Here is a 19,687-nt window from a genome sequence, read left to right on the forward strand (position 1 = left end):
GTTTGTTAGGTTTACCCATGTGTATAGTTGCCAGCCTTTAAGCTAGCCCCCAATACTTCCTGTTCACACCCTTGTACAGTCCCCTTTCACAGTGCACCAGGGTTTATTGTGTGACCAATAAAATATGGCAGAACTGATAGGTCACTGAAAATATTATATCATAAAAGGCACCACAGCTTTCTCTTCTCGCTCGCTCGCTCGCTCTCTGACTGCTTGCTCTGGGGAAAGTTACCTGCCATGTCTTAAGGATACTCAGGCATCCCTGTGGAGAGGCCCACATGCCAAAGAACTACAGGTCTCAGTTCAAAAGCCCACAGGGACCCTGGAAGTGAGTTTGGAAGCAGATCCTCTGGCCTTCACTGACTGCCAGCCTGGCTAACAGCTTGACTGCAGCCTTATAAAAAAAAACCCTGAGTGGAGCCACCCAGCTAAACTGCTCCTTGATTCCTGACCCTGAGAAACTGTGTGAGATAACAGATGTTTGTCATTTTAAGCTACTATGTTTGGGGGTTACTTGATATGTTGCAACAGATAACTAACATAAAGCGTTTACTCACTGATTTGCTCTTTCGAATTTCAGACACCCATTAAGCCATTTTCTTTATTCCTGGAGAACACCTTTTAGAATTTTCTTTAAAGAAGATCTATTAGTTACAAACTCAGATTTTGTTCATCTGAAAATTTTTCATCTCACCCTTCTGGTGGACAGACTCTAACGCAATCCCCAATAATTCCAACTGTCTGGTATTCAGGCCTTTGGAGAATCCCCTCTCCTCGGGCGGGGGCAGCAGCTGGGACTTGCTTCTAGCCAGGAGAGCGGTTAGTAGGAAAGTAGGGCCCCTCCTGGGAGTAGGAAGGACGCATGTCAAAAGTTCCAGGCTGCTGCACCTTTCCCTCGGCTCCTCCCCAACCACCTCCATTGATGCCCAGGTTCAAGTCAGTCCCCCACACGCACACTGAGTTCCTAGACAGGACCATACACTTCCGGGTTCTGCAAGGGATAAACAGGTGAACAGGACAGGGAGGCAGGGTCTGAAAGCAGAGGGCTCTGATATATCAGCAAATGTGAAGAGAGCTTCACAAGAAGTCGAGACTACATTCAAGGGGCATCTAGCCAGGCATGGAAAGGGGAGCAGGGAACATGACAGGGTGCCTGGGACGTGTCCACGGAGGAGCTGACATTTTAGCTGAACTTTGAAAACAGGATGGGATTCTGACGGACAGGGATAAGGAGAGAGAAAAGGAAGGGCATTCTGGCAGAGCAACAGCATGAGCAAAGGCGGTGAGAAGGGGAAACGGGAGGCAGGGATCACAAACAGTATCCAATTCAAGTTCAAGTCAGACCCAGTGGAACCTCAAGGTACTTCATTCAGTAGTGGCCACCTGAAGTGCCTTCCTGGGGATTCTGAATGAGGTCCAGCAAGAGAGAGGGCCTTCGTCCATTAGTAAGGTCTGCACAGCACAGGAGGGAGCTGTGACGGAAATCTGCCAAGTATTTGCCCTTTCCCAAGTAAGACACCTTCCAAAACAGTGAATGATCTAGTTGTGTAAAGTATGATGGTGTGGGTGGTAAGAATTCTGATAAGACAGTTAGAGTCAGCCTGGAGAGGATCTTGAATGCCAAGCTCAAGAATAAAGACCTGTCTTTGTATTCTAAAGAAAACATTTCTGATCAAGTTACAGTGTGCTGAAAGGAATCCTGTTATAGAACTGGAAAGGGACCAACTTTCCTCCTCCAAGCTGCTGCCCAGGCCTGGGCTGCACCAGCCGCGCTCAGCACAGGCCTCCTCAGGGGCCTCTTGGCCCCTCCACCCTTTTTAAAAATCTCGTTGATACCACTGGCACTGCCCCCAAGTCGAGTGGCCAAGAACACATGCAGAATCCCCGAAGGGGGTTCTTTCTCCCCCGGCTGCACCAGGAAACTCTCTGCCTCCCCTCCCTCCCACACAACTGCCCCCACCCCGAGTCCTACACCCTCCCAGTTACTACACATTCCTCTCTCCCAGAAAGGAAGCTGCGCTGCCTGGGGCTGGCGCGGGTGAGGGGGAGGTTAAGAGGGCGTAGCAGTGGTAAATCTCATTTCAGGCCACAAGGTCCAAGAAGTAGATGGAAGAGAGAAGGGAGGGGTCTTTAGAAGAGGGGAAAGCAAGGCAGAGTTGGGTGGAGTCGGGAGATGGGGTTTTAGAACATTACACTAGCTTCCTGTGCAAGGGAGGCCCTGGACCCCTCTGCTTGGATGGGCCTGGGGACCTGGCTTGGCTCCCTGGGATGGGGCTCATGGTGACATCATCACTGTTAGATGGGGGACTCAAACTCTAGATGGTTCAGACCATCCTCCCCATCTGGAAAACGGGACTAGCCACACTTCACTTCCTCTGTAGCACCTTCTGAGAAAGAATTCAGTTCCCACTTGTTTTTCTGCTCTTTTCCATGTTCTCATATCTCTACATTGGGAAACAGCTGACACGTCGGGCGGGCGGCACCAGCACGTCCATGTTAATTTCCTTCCCTGATCTTCCTGCCGACTGCGCAGTTGCTTTCTGCATGTGCAGGAGAAAGCAATCAGAAGAGTTTCTCCGGTGATTATCTTTCTATACTGAGTCACATAATTTCACATAATTGCTGGGTAAAAGCTGCTCAGAAAGAGAAGCCACCAGTTGATGATATAGCATCATGCTATATTATTTTTGATTCCACGCAGCAGTGAGGTGGATCAGAATACCCAGTTCTATTGTGAAAATAACTCAGAAACGACCGCCCTTTAAAATGCACAGGCTCCAGATTACAGCGGACCGTCATTATCTCACCCTCATCTCTCTCACTCGGCCCCCAAAGCCTCCCTTCCCTTCCCTTGCATCCCGTCTGCTTGCCTTCCTTTGGGTTCAGCCCATCAAAAACGTGCCCAGAAGGGTCTCCAAGGACTGAATCCTGGCAGGATCCCCAAAGATCCCCTCTCCAGAGAGGACACACCAGAAGGGAGAAGGAGGGAGACTTTTATGGGGTCACAGAATGCCTGGGCCCCACTGTTTAGGCTAACTGGTTACCCTAGACTGTTATCACATGCCAAGGGGGCATGATTTAGCCTGTGATGTATCCAAATCTTTGCAACAAAGAAGATTCCACTGTGTATAAATAGGACATAACCAAGATGTGAAGTTTTCCAGATGGAGTTAGACTCACCGAATGCCAGCAAGTTACAATGATTGAGATGAAAGCTCCTACTTTTTATTTGAGGAGATGAGGCCCCAACAGAGAAGTGATGGAGCCACGTCATCCAGCTGATCAGGGGCAGAGCTGGGCCCAGAACCCACGCCTCCAGCTGGTGTGCTGGGATCGGGAGGTGGGGAAGCCAGGGTTGGAGGGAAAAGCGCCATGGGGGTGGTAGGAAAGGATGAGCAATGCCTGAGAGTCCTCGGGCAGCCTGGCCAGAGCCAGGACAGAAGACACGGCACCTACAGGAATGAGGGGGACCAGGGCAGTGAGAGGGGTAGGAGAGAAGCACAGACAGGCTCCTGGCTCTCCCATTAGAAGACCACCTTTGGTGGCTCAGATGTTGGGGGGCCAGTGCTGGCTTCTGGGAAGGTGAGTGATGGAATCATGTCTAGAAAGGGTCTTCAGGTGGCTTGGAGCCCACCTCCTCACTCTCTGAACAGGGGGCAAAGAGATGGTCAGAAAAGCCCTTTCTGATGATCCTGGTGAGGTGCAGTGCGGGTGAGTTTGGTGTAGGCGGCATCACTGTGGCCTAGATCTGAGTGGTCTAAGGCCGGGCTAAGGCTCGAAAACAGAGAAGGCCCAGGACTAAAAGTTAGCACAGAAAATTGGTCTGATTTCTGGGCAAAGAGATGGATTTTTTACATTCCTAAGACATTAGTAAGTCTTACTGTTTGGGAGGGAAATAGGGGGAGGGGAGCCTGATCTATTTGTGCTAAGATCTTTTTGGGGACAGGAGACTGACCCTGGCAGACTTCTCAGGCCTCCTTAGCCTCAGATTCTATGAAAGGGCTGCACGTGCACACTCTGAATGGCACCTCAGTTCTCAGTCACACGTGCTCACGACCAAGGCCTGGGGGAGCGGTCAGCACAGACTGGCCGATGAGGCCCAACCCGCGGCCTGGCTTTGGGATGTGCTGTCCTTTTATGAGAACGTTGGGGTCATAATGCCACAGGGCTGGAAAGGCTGGAATGTTCTCCTGAACCTTCTCTGGCACCCCTTCCACCCCGGTGTCTCCCTGCTCCACCATCCACGCTGGGGCAGCCGGGCGTCCTTGGCGCTCAAGCGAACCCCCACCTCCCCTCACGTGCAGCTGCACTTTTCCTCCCTAAACCGCTCATCACCTTCTGCCTCCCAACTTAAGATGTACAGGCGTGAAAAGAAAGCAAAGAACAAAAGGACAGTCATCACCTACTTGACTGCTCTGTCTAGAAGCACTCCCAAGGGCATTTCCGGGGTCCTTCCTGGCTGAGCTCAGCACTCCCCTCCATCTTCTCTGTTTTCAGGATGGGGACTTTGCCCCTCACCTCGTGTTCCATGCGACCTGTGGCCTCAAACCCCCACTGTGTGCCCTACACTCTCTGGCCTTGGAGCTCCCAGACACAGTGACCCAGAGCCACGACCAAGTTTCATCATCTGCTTTTGTAAAATGCAGGGTGGATTCTTCTCCATCTTTGGCCCCTTCTGGAAGGCTCAAAACTCCCTTTCTTCATACAGCTGCAAGACACAGCTGCAGCCTCCTTGACTGGAAAAGCTTCCACCCAATGCTGCCCCCCAGGCCAGTGTGCCGCCGCTCCCAGGTCCACTCGCGTCAGGCAGGACCTGAGCCCACGGCTGGACATGAACATTGGGGATGTTCAGGGCTGAAGCTCCTGCAGCTCCACGAGCCAAGCTCCACTTCCTGGGGCAGCAACCATGACCGAAGTGTGAAAGAAAAGGTAAAACCAGAACAGCTGAGTCTTCTAGGTGAGTCTTCTGGCAGTGAACTTGGCTGTGGCAATAAGCAAGGTGCTGGTGAGCATCGGAATTATCCTATGGACTCCAAAGAAGGAAATGAGAGGAACTGAAAATTCTGGGATGGGAAGCCTGTATTTGAAGCCCATTTTGGGGCCAGGATTGGATGTAAGAGATGATAATAATAATCACGACAAACAGCATACAGGTCAAGTGCTATTCTTACTACTTTAAATATTCGTTCTCATTTAATTCTTAAAAATAGCCCATGAAATATGTGTTGCATCAAACCCATTTTAAAGGGGAAGAAATTGAGGCAGGGAAAGAGTGGTCCCCTGGTGAGTGAAAGCTGGATTCCAGACTTCCGCCCAGCTCAGCCTGCCCACCCGCTGGAGGAGGAAGGTAGTCTTCCTGCTGGGAGCCCTGGACTCCAGCCCCTGGCCCCACATTCCAGGGAGGCTCACACCCACCCAGGAACAAAGGGCCAAGAGGGGCTACCTGTACTGGCTCCCAGAGGGCTCACCTCCCAGGCGGCTGCCACCCTGCTCCCTGCTCCTATACCCGTCCAGCAGGCTTAGGCTGCAAGGCTCGGCCACACAAAAGAGTCATGTGAACTCTACAAAGAGGGGGCTCCTGCCTCTGGGTGAACATTTTGTCATCCTAACATGTTGTTAAGCCTCCTAACATCACTAGCTTCATACACACTCATGAAAGAAAGAGAGCAGAAGGCACAGTGCCTGCCGGCTCACCCCCAAGAGAGAATTTCTATTCCCTTGTTGCACAGAGAGCTGTTCCCCTGAGAAGGGGAGTTTTTAAAAAAGAGATTATGGAATTTGTGCAGCTGATTCGGCCGGAAGTGAGAGCAGGGGGTGGGGGACAGTAAGGGATCAGCCAGTTCCTCTGTCCACTTTCCAAGGCTATTATAAAGGTCAAGTGAGATAATACATGTGGAGGTTCTCTGTAAACTGTAAAGCACTGTGATAACAGTACCTAACAGTTGTTAGGCATTCATGTCATCCCAAGTCCTGTTCTAAGTGGTTTACACGTACTAACTCATTCAGTCCTTACAGCAGCTCTAGAAGTGGCTCTGATTATGATCATTCCCATTATACAGATGGATAAACTGAGGTCAGAAAGGTTAAGCAACTTGCCTAAAGCCCCAGAGCCTGGATTTTAACCCAAGCAATCTGGCTCCAGAGTCCTTGCTCTGAACCACTCTACCATCCTGCCTCTCTGCCACTCGGGGGCTTTGTGACCTTGAACAAGTCACTCTACCTCTCGGAGCGTTTGCTTCGGAACATGTAAAATGGGAATAGTAACTGGCATGTGAGGAGCTGCGAGGATTAGATGACATAGCCTCCCTGCATCACTGTCTGCCCACACCTGTCCCTTTGGCATCTCCTTTTGCAGGGGAGACAGCTCCTCCCCAGCTCCAGCCCTGTAGACCTACTGGGGACTGCCAATTGCAGCCCCTCCCTTGTTGCTAAAAGGCCTGGGTTTGAGACTTCAGGATTCCCCCACGGGTAGTCACATCCTCCTGAACCAAGGGAAGAAGGGTCAAAGCAGCCAGGCTGTGAAATGTGGGGTTGGAGGAGTCTAGGGGGCAGGGGTACTCAGTCAGCATCCTGCAGGTGAAGAGCTGGCGGGAGAGAGGAGCCAGAGAAAGGACAGTGAGAGGGTCCTGGCTGGGGGTGCTCTGGCCTGTCTGTCCGCAGCCAGTGCTGCCCTGCCCATCCCGCAGTTTGGCTCTAAGAACCCATAATCCCCGCCCTGCCCCAAACCGATGCAGCTCAGTTTCTGTCATTTGCAATGAAAAGAGATATCACGTCCCAGCTGAGCGCTCTGCCTGGTAAACAGCAACTGCTTTTTAAGCATCAAGGGTTGATAGATCATCTTTCCCCCAACTCTTTCCTCAGCTTCCACCTTCACGTTCTAGCTTCTCTTGGGAAATGGGGAAGAGAAACAGAGAATGGAGCTGGGGAAAGCCCCCAGTTGCCTCCTCTCACTTCCCTTCCCTCCTCCTTTAACTGTCTCTCATCGCTGGAAGGCTCCAGTGTCCCCATGACACAGGCAGGGATGGCCTCGAGCCACAGCAGATGCAGGCAGAGCATGGCGTTATCTACGCAAAAGGCTTCCCAGAGCTACTGCCTTCTCCTCCCTCCAGAAAAACAGGCTGCATCATCCAGGGCCACAGACAGGTGGTGTGGGGAGCACAGACCTGCCTGGGGCAGCCAGGGACGGTGACACGTCCTCCCAGGCAAAAGTTGGGGAGCCCCCACCAAGAGACACAGAAGCAAGACGGAGAGGACACGAGATGGCAGGAGAGGAAAGGAATCCCAGAGGAAGAGTGACTGAACAGGAGAGAGGCCAAAGAGAAGTGCCAGAGAGGCAGGCAAAGGGAAGAGAAGAAGAGGCTGCAGGACAGAAGGGAGCCTGGCCGAGGGGAGGCGTTCCTGGCAGAAACTGAGCAAGAGATGCACCAGGGCGGGGTGTCGGTGGGGGGTAAAGTCAACAGACAGCTGCTGCTTGTAGGAAAAAACATCAAGCCGCTCAGGCTGCAGGGCAGCTGCCCAGTGGAAGACACAGGGTTTCTGCTGTCTAAGCCGCCTGCTGGTCAGGGTCCAGGAGCCTGAGGCCTGGCCCTGGAGGGCCTCAGGTGCCCCGCCCCCTTGGCCAGAGCGCCAAGTATTCTTCCTAACCCAAAGTCCTTCCAGGAGAAGCCACTGTCTCCCTCAAGGGGCCCCTTGGGTGTGTCTCCCTCGGAGGGCTGGGCCTTGAGATTCCAAGGCTAAGTGGACTTCAGTAAAACTGTGATGCTGGGCCTAAGGCAGCCCTGGTCCTCCTGCCTCTTGGGTTTAAGGAAGGTTGGGGCAAATACATCAGGACAGAGATTCCTGGGTCCTCAGCCCCAGACCCTCGAGTGTACTTGCAGCTGTCACAAGAAAAGGGGGACCAGCTGTGTTTTGTATTTTCCACCCCCTCCCCACCACCCATGGCTGAAGGGGAAGATGCTGGAGATGGTAGTGATGCTGATAATCCCAAGCATCTGTAAGACACCTCACCTCCCAGACAACTTCCAAAGCATCAGCTCAAAGGAACATCACAACGGCAGGCATTGGGTATTGTTGCCATCTTACAGATGAGAGAAGGCAAGGCTTCATGAGTCATGTCACCCGCCCAAGCTCGCACAGCTAACCATACTAATTCTGCAGATGCCACAGGCTATGTTCTTTCCACTCCTCCTTGCTGCCTCCCTGGCAAGAGTGGCAATGCATGGGGGCTAAGGGACATGAAAACGCTGACCTTGACTCAAGACCAAGCAGGGCTCATTGGATGGGAGCATTCATACCCAGGCCAGGGCAGAAAAACCAGGGTGAGAATAATCCAGATAAAGTTAAATAGGTTTATTTAACTCCAGCACGCATAAGGTCATTTTCTCCCCTTCCCGGTTTCTTGCCCAACTCTGTTCTGTCCACTATGACTGATGTTAAGGCTAGGATCCGGCAGCCCCTGTGGAGGCGGGAGGAGGTCTGGCACATCCATCAGCCATTGTTGGTCCCCAGCGACTCACAGGCCTTCCCATCACTCCCAGTGGAGCTTCAGCACCAGCTCAGGCTCTCTTCTCTCCCTCCCCAGCCTCCTCATAGCAGCTGCTGGGCACCCTGCTGCTCTCTGCCCAGGGACTGTCAGCGCACGCAGGGAGCTAGATGGTCTGGTGTCCCAGACCAGTTGGAGGGGGGGATCTGTCCATCGAAGCTAGGCTCACAGGGGATGCCAACTGGCAGCCTTTCAGAGCGAGCTGCCGAGCTACAGACCCCCTTTATTCCTGGTACGGCTCAGAATTACAGAATTGAAATAAAGACCACCCCTCCTCAAAAATATATCCACACCCACGACATTCTCCCAGGGAGAGAGTTCTTAATTCCACCAAATGCTTCATTTAAAAGGTAAATACTTCCAATCCTACCAGTCATTTACATCTTGGCCTGAGTTATTGAATCAGATTGCTTTTCAAACAGCTGAGATCTGCCTGCATTTAGGTGAAGAAATTGGTGGAGAAAAAGAGAGTAATTTGGGGACAAGGTGTAATTTTGGAAAGAAGAGCATCATTATTCTTCCAGTAACCAAATTAACAAACATTTATTGACAGCCTGCTGTTGCCCAAGAACTTAGTCATCGCTGGGCGTGCTGCACAAACGCGGTCCCTACCTCACGGAGCTCACAGTCTGAGTTCACAGGGTTTCCTCCCTCCCTCCCATCCCATCTCCACACTGTACCTGTGGCAAAGTCCTAGACATGCTTCCTCCTGCAGTAGGTCTAGAATCCTCTCTCCCACTGCTCCGTCTAGTTCAGACCCTCATTCTTACCCGCTGAGGCCGTTGTAAATAGCTTGTCTAATATTGTGCTAGCTGCACCCGTCCTTAATCCCCTCCCTGTAATTGCTCCTGGACACTGATAACTGTATGATTTAATCTTCCTAATGTATATTCTGATCACTTCTCTCCCAAACACAAATGTATTCATGGTGCTTCCGTATTCTCTTTACTTTTAAAAATCAAAACTTTTTATTCTGGCATCTGAATACATCTAAGCCTCTCCCTTTTCTGCCCTTCCAGTATTTTCTTCCATTACTTTCAGCTACTGTGGTCTACTCCCGTCCCCTGCCATGTGTGTATCCATCTCTAGGCCACTGTATATTCTGTTCCCTCCACTTAGAATGCCCTTCCCTTCCCTGTTTATTCCAGTTCTCAAACTTGGCTGCACCTTCCCAGCACAGGGAGAGCTTTTTAATAATCGCAAAAATATAAATAATAACAATAATGCCTGAGAATCAACTAAGTCCCACTAAATTCTAAATTCTGGGGGTGTGACCAAGGCATCAGTAATTTTTAGAATCGCCCCACTCATTCCAACGGGCAGCCAAGGTTGAGAAATGCTATCTTTGTCCAATTACCACTCCAGCCCATAGGCTGAACTATAGACTTCTTTCTCCAGACTCAAAGAGCACCTGTGGCTTGTCATTAGCACTGACTTGGCACATAGCGCAGTCTGTTTCATGCTCTCTCTCATAAGGTTCTCCTGGCTGAAAAGTCTCTGTGTGACCCCAGGACCCGCACGAGCTAGGGCGGTGCAGACAGCCAGTGAGGGCTGGTTGACAGACTGATGTTTGTCGCGGGGAGTGGAAAGAACACAGCTCCAATCACGAGGCCCTGGCATCGTGCTGGAGTGGTGGCACTAAAAGGGACTGGGTTTTAGTCCCGTCAACACCACCGGTGATGAAGCAGGCTGATATACGTACCCTTGATCTGATGTGACAAAAACAGCCCTTCCCCTCTGTGATCTGCCTCCGCCAAACCCATCGGCCCAGCCTAACTGTGAGAAAAGCATCGGACAAATCCCAGCTGAGGAGTATCCTGCAATATGCCTGACCAGTCCTCCCTAAAACTGTCAAGGTCAAGGTCCTCAAAAACAAGGCAAGGCTGAGAACCTCTCACACCAAGAAAAGCCTAAGGAGACGTAACAACTGACTGTAACGTGGCGACCCGCGTGGGATCCTGCAACAGGAAAAGGACATCAGGTAAAAACTGAAGACGTCTGAATAAAGTGTGGTCTATAGATAATAATAATATATCAATATTGGCTCATCAATGGTAACAAACGTACCACATGAACATAAGACAATAGGGGAACCTGTGTGCTGGGGGTTATACTGGAACTGTCTGTACTAGCTGTTCAGTTTTTCTGTAAATCTAAAACTGTTCTTTAAAAAAAAAGATCTATTAAAAATAATTTTTAAAAAATGTTAATTCAGTTAAAAACAAAACAGCTCTCCAACCCCATCCCATCACCCCCACATCTGCTCACCTTCCCGGCAAGCAGCAAGCAGCACGCAGCCCGGCGGCCTGTCGGTGGTGTCCGCTGCTTCTGCAGCAGGGGCTGGGCTTCTGTGGTTCAGAACCACAGAGCTGAAATCCAGCAAAGGCTTTTAAAGCTGTCTTTTAAAACAAGAGCTTTGGGCCCAACCAGAGGTCATTGATGGATCTGTGGCCTTCGGAGGAAAATGCAACCTGTTCCCTCAATCTGCATGTTAAATGCCATCAAACAAGCATTGAACATCAATTATTCTGTTTAATAGCCTAACTTGAAATGACTGGCCCCCTTACAGAATTCCAGAGAAGGGTTAAAGGGCAGAGAGAACTCAAGCCTGGGACTGAGGAGAGAGCAGAGTGTGGTGACATTCTGTTGGGCCGAGGGGCTCACAGGGGCTGTAGTCACTGAATTCCCTGCACTGCCCCGAAGCAGCTGGACAGCCTATGCACAAGGCAGGGGCCTCTGGTCCAGATCATCGCTGCTGACACCCTCCAGGATGTCCCCTTCCTACCGGGTCCCTCTCATCACAGGGTCCTCGGGCCTGGCAGGACTGCCCTGAGTAGCCCCATCTCTGGGTCTGCCCCACCGCCCTGCATTCATGGAGGGCATCCCCGCTGGTCCCCATGACTCAAAGCTATCTCTTTCCAGCCCAGACCCAATCCAGCCTGGCTGTACAGGGGGAGGGGGAGGGACAGAACTCCTCTATCATGTAGTAGAGAACTTACCATTTGAACGGAGGGACCTTTATCTTTAATGAGGAATTACTTCCGGGGAAGAGGAAGAAAGGAACTGACCATGAGAAGAAATAAGGCCTTTCCTTGGAGTACACAAAGCACAAACACAGGACTGGTTTCTAAAAAGAGTCTCTGGGAGGGGGAGGGTACAGCTCAGTGGTAGAGTGTGCGCTTAGCATGCACAAGGTCCTGGGTTCGATCCCCAGGACCTCCATTTAAATAAATAAACAAATAAACCCAATTACCTTCCCTCCAAAAACAAAAATAAAATAAAATTAGAGTCTCTAGAAAGACTCCAAGCTGGCCCATCAGCTGGGTCACAGGGCCCTGCTGCCACTTCACCCCCCCATCACTTCTGACTGTGACGGTCTTTGCAGTGCCTTCCCAGCCATCACCCCGTGGGCTTCTCCTGACAGCGCTCAGAGGCAGGCGCAGGGCAGGGAGGTGTGGCCAACTCCAGCCTCCAGCACAGGCCAATGACACGAGCCACCCAGGGTGAGTCAGGGAGCGGGACCAGGCTTGCCGCCCCCGAGGGGATCTCAGTCCAGTTCCAGGGAGTCTGGATGGTGGGCAGCACTGCTCAGAAGCCCTAGGCCGGGGCCCTGGCAGGCTGGGCGGGCGTGAGCAAGTGAGGCCAGTGATGGGATCGTCTCCTCCCCAAGCCTGCTGACAAAGGCTCATTCAAGACAGGCCAGACCAACAGTCCCAGCAGCAGAAACAGAAACTCGGAGCAGCTGCCAGGGCCAGAGGCCCAGGCAACCCTGCCCACAGCCAGACCACAGTACCAGGCAGCTTGACCAGCCCCATCCACTCTCTCTGCCCAACAGCCCACCTCCTTGAAAGCACAGCTCTGGCCGGCATGTTTGAGCCTACTGAGCATGTGTATATGTTCACACTGTCTTGCTTGGGGTGGAAAAGGCATGGGGACAGGCCCTCTGCCCACCCGGTCACGTGCACGTCTGGAGGCTGACCCGACCTTGTTTGTCTCTGCTTCAGGAAACACACTGTCCCCAACCTCCAGCCACATGATTCATTCCCCCCCATTCCCACAGAGCCAAGGCCCACGCTTCTTTCCAGGTACTCCATCACTCGTGTGTGTGTCTCCCCCATCAGACCATGAACTCTGTGGAAGCAGAGGCACATTCTAGGCATCTCTGAATTGCCAACGCTTTGCACAGTAGCTGCTCAGGAAAGGCTGATGCGGGAATGAACGGGTGCTCTGGCATCATTATCCCTTTAAGTCATAATCCAGTCTAAGCTCAGAACAACCTGAGGATCTGTATGGAATTTTTAAGGAATTTTAAAACTTTTCCCGTGACCCCTCACCCCACTTCTTCCTGCCGGCTCACTAGGTCTCTGGCGGATCCCAATCACCAAAACCTGAGATGAATCAGTTTCCTTCCATTGACTTCAGCCCGTAAGCGCCTCCCAGGCTTCTGATGGGGTCAAATTCTTATTTTCAGACTCCATCAAAGGAGCAGACAGACTGAGATGACACAAGAGCATAAAGGAAGGTCCCCCCTAGGTATGCGTGGTGCGCACCTGGGTATGAGGGACAGGCGGGAGACAGCTTGGAGGGACAAGTGGGCTTTCAACATCTCCCGGTGGGTAAGGACTTCTTCCCACATATGTTCAGTTCACGGACGCTCGCTGGGCTTTCTCCATTTGCCTGACACCGTGCCAGGCGCTGTCTGAGGGACAAACAGACTTTGCTTTTGAAGAGGTAGGAGCGGGTGTGGGGAGCAGGCGTGTACTTAAGTAGCTAAATGCAGGCATGGTGGGTGTGTACTCTCAGGGAAGAATCAACAGAGCATTTCAGGGTACGAGGAGGGGGGAGGAAAGCATATCTGTTTACTGGAAATTAGGAAAAGCTGTTTGAAAGAGGGAGCCTCAGAAGATGCTATAACCAACAATACTGTCATTCTAATAATAATAACAATGTCATTATTATCATCATCATTACAGCAACTAACATCTACTGAGTGTTTACTACGAGCTAGGCACCCGAGAAGCACTTGACATAGCTTACCCCCTCAATCGTCATGCCCATTTGACAGATAAGGAAACTGAGGCTTAGAAGTGTTACAAAAACTAGGAAGTGTCAGCACCCAGCTTAGAACCCAAGTCTATGCGTCTCCAAAGGCCACCACCCCTCCTCAGCATGCTGGAGTGAGAGAGCTCATTCCTGGTCAGGTCTGAGCAGAGAGAGGCAGAGGGTAGGAAGTACCAGGCTTGGACAATCATCTGGAGAGGGTGCCTGGAGAGGTAGCTGCAGCCCTTGGGGACCAGTGCCAGACACCTGTCCTCATCAACAGGCCATGGAGAGGCCCAGAAGGTCAGATACGCTGGGCCTGATCCGCAGGATTTGTGGTAAAAGGATGGGGGCTGAGAAAATGGAAAGGAAGAAGCCGTCACCACGGTCTAGGTGAGAGACTGCAGCTGGGTGAGGTGAGAGGGTGCACGGGAACCTGCGAGCTCGTGCCTATGTGTCAGGGCTGGAAGATTATTTATGTGTGAGAAAGGGAGAGTGAGTGCAGGGCGGTTCCTGTCGAAGAAGGAAGTTCCAGAGCTTTCCTGGTGGGAAGTGTGAGTGGGGTCAGCGGGGAGAGAGGCGGGGAGAGGACAAATCAATGATCTACCTGAGCGGGAGAGTTCCGGTGAATGAAACCATCATTTCACAGCTCTGTGGGCCCTGAGAAGCCCACAGAGCCTGGCATAGGGGAGGGACTCAATTAGCACTTGTTAAAGGCAGGTATGTATGAATTAAGACCTTGTCTCTGGTCTCTTCCAAGGCCTGGCTTTGCACTCCAGCTATGTGGGGAGTCACTGTCGTTCCAACCAGATCCTACGTCATCCCTGGCCTCACATCAGATATTTTGAGCTGAAGCAGCTACGTTCCCATGGCCCCAGCCTGGTCCCCCGGGCCCCGGCCCCCATCCTGAGCCTCCAGCTCCCCCACGTATCTTTGTAACAAGTGTGTTCCTGTGTGGGCTCCAAGCTGACTTCATACTTTCCCAGGTCAGAGTCCCCCCTCCTCCCTCCCATACCAGAGCAGAGAAGATGGTTCTATGCTTTCGTCTCGGCCAGAGATCTTCTTCTTCTCATCTGGGACAGAAAGCCCTGACCAGCACCTCCAGCTGGCCCAGGAGGATTTCACAGATGCACAAATGATGGCCCTGGACCCCGCTGTCTCCAGAGACCACGTCTCCCAAGACTCCACCTCGCCCCAGTTTCCACCCTGGCAGAACAGACCAGAGAGACACAGAGCTCAGGAGGAGCCAGCAGCTGAAGCCTGAGAGAAGAAAACCCAGTCTCGGCTTCCATGACTGAAAGGGGTAAAAGGGGAGGCCTTCTCCCCAGGAACCAGACACCAGCCTCCTTCCTGCTCAGCTCAGCCGCAACCCCGTGTTATGAAATCATGAGTGCAGTTTGGCTCCTGGAGAGAAAAGGGATCTCTTTCAAGACTGTACAAAAATTTAGAGGAAGAAATGGCTGCTTTCATGTACCTAGATGTTTAATCAAATCTTATTTATAATAATTAAAAGTTGGAAACCTTAAAGGACTCTGTAGGGTCATGATTAAGTAAAATATTATAATACATGACATGTTATTCCACACTATGAATAATTAAATTCCACATTATGAAATCGGAAATAAACATATTAAGTTGTATGAAGAAAATAAAAAATAAAATAAAATCTTAGAGGCTTTCAGTTAAAAGACTTTCACCAGACAGCCAGTTTGCTTCCAAAGTGACATCTGTGGGATGAATGCACTTGCCCCTGGGGCGCAGCCAGGACTAGAACTTGAGTCTGCACCTCCGGGATCATTGCCTTTATGCTGCCGGGTCTCTGTCCCCAGCGGCTGCGGCTGTCATGACTGGTTTGCTTCCTCCAAGGCGCCTGGGCAGAAGTTAGTGGGTGATTTGTTAGACAGGGCGTCCTGGGGGCTGCCTGGCACAGTCTGCCACCCCAGATGGCAGCCAGCTAGGTCCAACAGGGCCGGGCTCTGACTTAGGGGGCATCTGGTGGGCTGGCTTCCTGTGACTGTGGGGAGTTCCCAGGGTCTAGGGAACTGCTCCTCCTCACCCTCTCCTCCAAGGAAATAAAATGGAGCGGGCTCCTCACCCACTGGGGCACCCACACTTTGGAAGGGACATCCCAGTCCCCAGAGGATTGCTGGAAATAGAGAAAAAACAGCAAGAGAAGTGGGAGTGTGGGGTCACAAGTCCTGGCTAAAGAGTCAGAGGCCTCAGCCACTGTGGGGTGGTGGGACCTCTGAGCCTCAGTTTCCCCATTTATGTGATGTCCTGATCAGAAGTTCCCCTTTCAGCCCTGAGAAATCTAGGACTCTGAGGTCAGGAACTACGTCTTCCACCTCACCCACAAGACCCTAGCAATTAACATGTAGTAAGGAATTTAAACAGTTCACTGAATGAGTGAAATGGGTCCTTGGCAGGTGGTCAGGAAGGAGACCCTTGCCTCCGGTGTCTACCACCAGACCCCCAGAGCAGCTACAGGTCTTGGGAAAGCCCTAGCAATCCAGGAGCCCTTGCCAACCTGCTTCCTCTCCTAGAAGCACAGATGTGCTTGGAGGAGCCAAGGAGGAAGCAGGGAAGTGTTCCTGGGGGAGAGAGGGGGTAGCCTGGACCCCCTCCCCCACATCGTCCCACCTGCTTCCTAAACTCACCTGGTCCCTCTCCTCTCTGCCCTCCTCCGGGCATTGTCCCCTCTCCTTGTCCCTCTCCTGCCCTCCAAGCACAGTCACGACCTTTCTTCCCTCCTTTGCGGAGGCTTGAAGCCTTCTGCTGGTTCCTGAGCTGCCTGATCCTCTGTTAGGAAGGAAGACTCCTTAGGACAGGCCAGGAGCCCTGGGCGTCCTCAGGGTCAAGGCAGGTAGAAAGCAGCCGTGGAGAGATTTGAATTCTGGCCCATGCCCAGCCTCTTTAGTCTACAGCACCCAGGAGAGGGGTCCCCTCTGAGGGAATCTGGACATGCATTTCTCTCCACCTTTTTCTGCAGGATTCCTGGGAAGATGTTTCCATCTGGCCTTCCTGAGCCTTCCCCTGCACAGAGCAGGTGAGGCAGGAAGCTGCCCTCTATCTTCCAGCTGGAGACCTACTTAGAAGTCGTGTGTGTGTGTGTGTGTGTGTGTGTGTGTGTGTGTGTGTGTGTTGGGGGAAGCAATGGTACATGTTATTGTTGGTGTATGTGAAAGCACACAGTGCGTTGGTAGGGCGTACGTGTAGCATTGTGAGTGGTGTGTTGTGGTGTGGTATATATATGGTGTATTTGGTGTGTATATGGTGTGTATGTGGTATGAGATATGTGTATGTATAGTGTGTTTATGTAGTGTGTGTGGCAAGTAGGATGTGTGTGGATGTGTGTAGTGTGGCAAGTGTATGTATATTTGGCGTGTGTCTGTGACACGTGCTGTGTTTTGGAGGGGCCTGCAGTGGGTAGGGGCCACATCAGTTTGAGGTGGGAGCTAGCTCTCAAGGGTCTCCTACCCAGAGAAGTCAGGGCTAACCAGTATCTAGGCAACCATGTTGGGGGGAGGGGTGGAGATCTAGAGGTGAGGAATGGGCAGGAAAAGGAGGGAGGCTGAGAATTGAAGAGGAGTTTCCATGGCAACTACCAGGAAGGTCACGTGAAAAAGGCTAAGTTGCGGAAACAGATACACACATCCACACATACACAATATGAGGGCGCTGGGCCCCCAGAATGGGGTCCATTCACAGAGGGCATGGGGCCCATTGGTCCATCTCCAAACCTGGAAATCTGGGCCCAGCCAGACAGCCAGAGCCAAGGAGACAAAGGAAGTGGAGACAGAGGCTACGTTCCTGGGAGAAGCCTTGGCAGCCACAGCCTCCCATGTCGGGAGGTTGGCAGCAGGGGCTTGGCCAGGCCCACTTCTCCAGGGTGACTGCTCCTACCCTCAGGTGCTTTCTCTACCAGCCACCACTTGTAAGAGCCCAGAAGCAAGCACCAGAAGCCCCAGGCTGCTCTTCCAACTCACCCGGGAAGCCCAAGAGACACAATGGGGGCAGCTCTGCCAGGGCCAGCCCTGCTGGGGAAAGAGGGCTGGGCACCAGGAAAAGAGGGGGTGGAGGGGTCATGGTGCACTGGAATAAAACAGGACTGGATAGACAAGAGAAGAAGAAAATTGACGCAGACATTCTCATGAACCCCACACCCTGGAACCCCAGCCCTTCTTTACCTGCCCCCCTCCCCATGCCCACTGTCCAGCTCCAGCTCCCCCTGCCCCCCAAGCGCCAAGCCTGCAAGTTCCATTTTGTGTTGGTCATGTGTGCACACTCACAGCCAGCCACCTCCCCGTCTTCACATCAGCACACTCCACTCAAGTGGCCACAGCTTCCAAGTAACAAAGGGAAAACTCTCCCTAGATACAGTGGGGAGCAGCCCTTTCCTCTTTTCCTACAACCATTGCCCCAAGCTCCAGGCAGCAGCAAGCGCCTTTCCAGAACAGCTTCGCCCCCATCGCCACGGCCTGCCTCCCCTCGGAGGCCCCTCTTCTCTTCCGACGCCCACCTCCTGGTTTCCATCCCCAACCTGGTTTTCGCTGCCCAAGCGGCGGCCGCCTGGGGAGGACCGCTCACACCCACCGAGAAAAACAAAACGCGGCGGCATCCCGGCGCCCCGCGATCGGTCCCCATCCCAGCCTCTCTCCCTCTTCGGAAGAAGAACCCAACTTTGCCACCTCCGCATCCGCTTACCTGCACGGCGCGGTCCCTCGAGACAATCTAGGAGGACGTGCCCAGTCCGGAGGAGCCTGGGAGTGGCGGGGCTGGGGGCAGGGCGGTGGGCGAGGCTTTCGCTTTTTTTCCCGCCTCCCTGGCTGGGAAGGGGTGGGGCGGGCTGGAGAGGCGCGTTCTGCAGGGGCGGGGCCGGGTGGGCGGGGGCTGGGCTCCGGGGACCGCGGTGTCACGGTCCGCTGGCCTCCGGGTCGCGTCCGCGCGCAGACCCTCTCCTCCTCGCCCTGCGCTGCCCGCCCCTCCGAACGCGCCGCCGCTGCTCCCGGGTGCGGGAGGGATTATTTCAAAGGGCAGGGTGGCTCGGGAAGCAACAGGAGACTGTCGCCGAGGGGGCGGGCCAGCGCCGGCGCGCATCCGCCACCAGCTGTTGCTTTTCGGTTTTCCTCTGCTGAGGGTGGGGAGGGAGCGAGACAAACACGATGACAGCGCTAGTGTGTCTCTGAAATAGTAAACTGGGGTGGGGGAGGGGGGTCGGGAGGGAGACACGGGAAAATACGAGAAAATAACAAAACACCAGACACAGCAACCCACGTTAATTGGGAGACTTGGCAATTAAGGGGGATGTGCACCAAAAGCATGAATGGCTGGGTCGTAGGCGCGCGAGCCGGTTCTGGTTGGAGTCGTCATTTTTGACGGGAGCCAGGTGGGATGCTGGGGGCGGGGGCTCGCGGGAACCACAGGTGCACTGCCCAGATACCCTGCTTCACGGCCCCTCATCCTACCCCTTTCAGGTCACAGTAACTCCCCTCCCCAGTTCGCTCCTCAGGTCCAAACACAAGACTGACAACCTGAATTAGAAGATTAAAGTCCTAGTTCTGCAACTCGACCTGTGATGGGACTTTGAGCACATCACTGAAGGAAGCTCTAGAGCCTCAGTTTTGTCCCCTGTGAAATGGGTCTGAGAACACTTGACCCCCGAGGCTGAGCCCAGTGCTCAGTGTGAGTACTCAATAAGCAGCAAGTCAGCAGGGAGCTGTGGGAAGGCCCTGAGGCCAGGCACTGGCAGAAACCACAGACGCCCCAAGGGCTGGCCATTTGGTTGATAGCCAGGAAACCATGCTGGTTGCCATGAGGCTGGTGGCCATGAGGCTGCTGGCCTGAGCCAAGAGGGGGATTGGCAGGATCGGGGGTGAGGGTGGCTCCTGAAGGAGGCTATAAATGTCTAAGCCTGAGACTTCCTTACAGACCCTGAACCTTGGGAGGATGGGTACTTCCAGGAAGAGGCCCATCCCTACCTCTAACACCCCCAGCCCTGGCCCTCAGTTTTCTCATTTGTAAAATGAAGGAGACAGACCAGATAATCTGGACACTCCTTCCAGTTCGAACCCAAGATGACTGGATTCTTTTACTAGTCCAGTCTCA

General features: G+C 52.9%; 1 protein-coding gene across 2 annotated transcripts in view; it reads right to left on the reverse strand.

Moving 5' to 3' along the window:
• Positions 1-18,569, reverse strand: part of FXYD6 (FXYD domain containing ion transport regulator 6) — a 28,423-nt gene extending 9,854 nt beyond the window's left edge. The window contains exon 1 of one of the 2 annotated variants that reach the window (XM_045515628.2): positions 18,287-18,569. The gene's annotated coding sequence lies outside the window, so the exon portion shown is untranslated. The remainder of the gene's footprint in view (positions 1-18,286) is intronic. The other variant, XM_045515627.2, reaches the window with a different exon arrangement.
• Between the last annotated feature and the right edge of the window lie 1,118 nt (positions 18,570-19,687).

This window comes from Camelus bactrianus, chromosome 33 (genome assembly GCF_048773025.1).
Source record: "Camelus bactrianus isolate YW-2024 breed Bactrian camel chromosome 33, ASM4877302v1, whole genome shotgun sequence".
NCBI lineage: Eukaryota > Metazoa > Chordata > Mammalia > Artiodactyla > Camelidae > Camelus > Camelus bactrianus.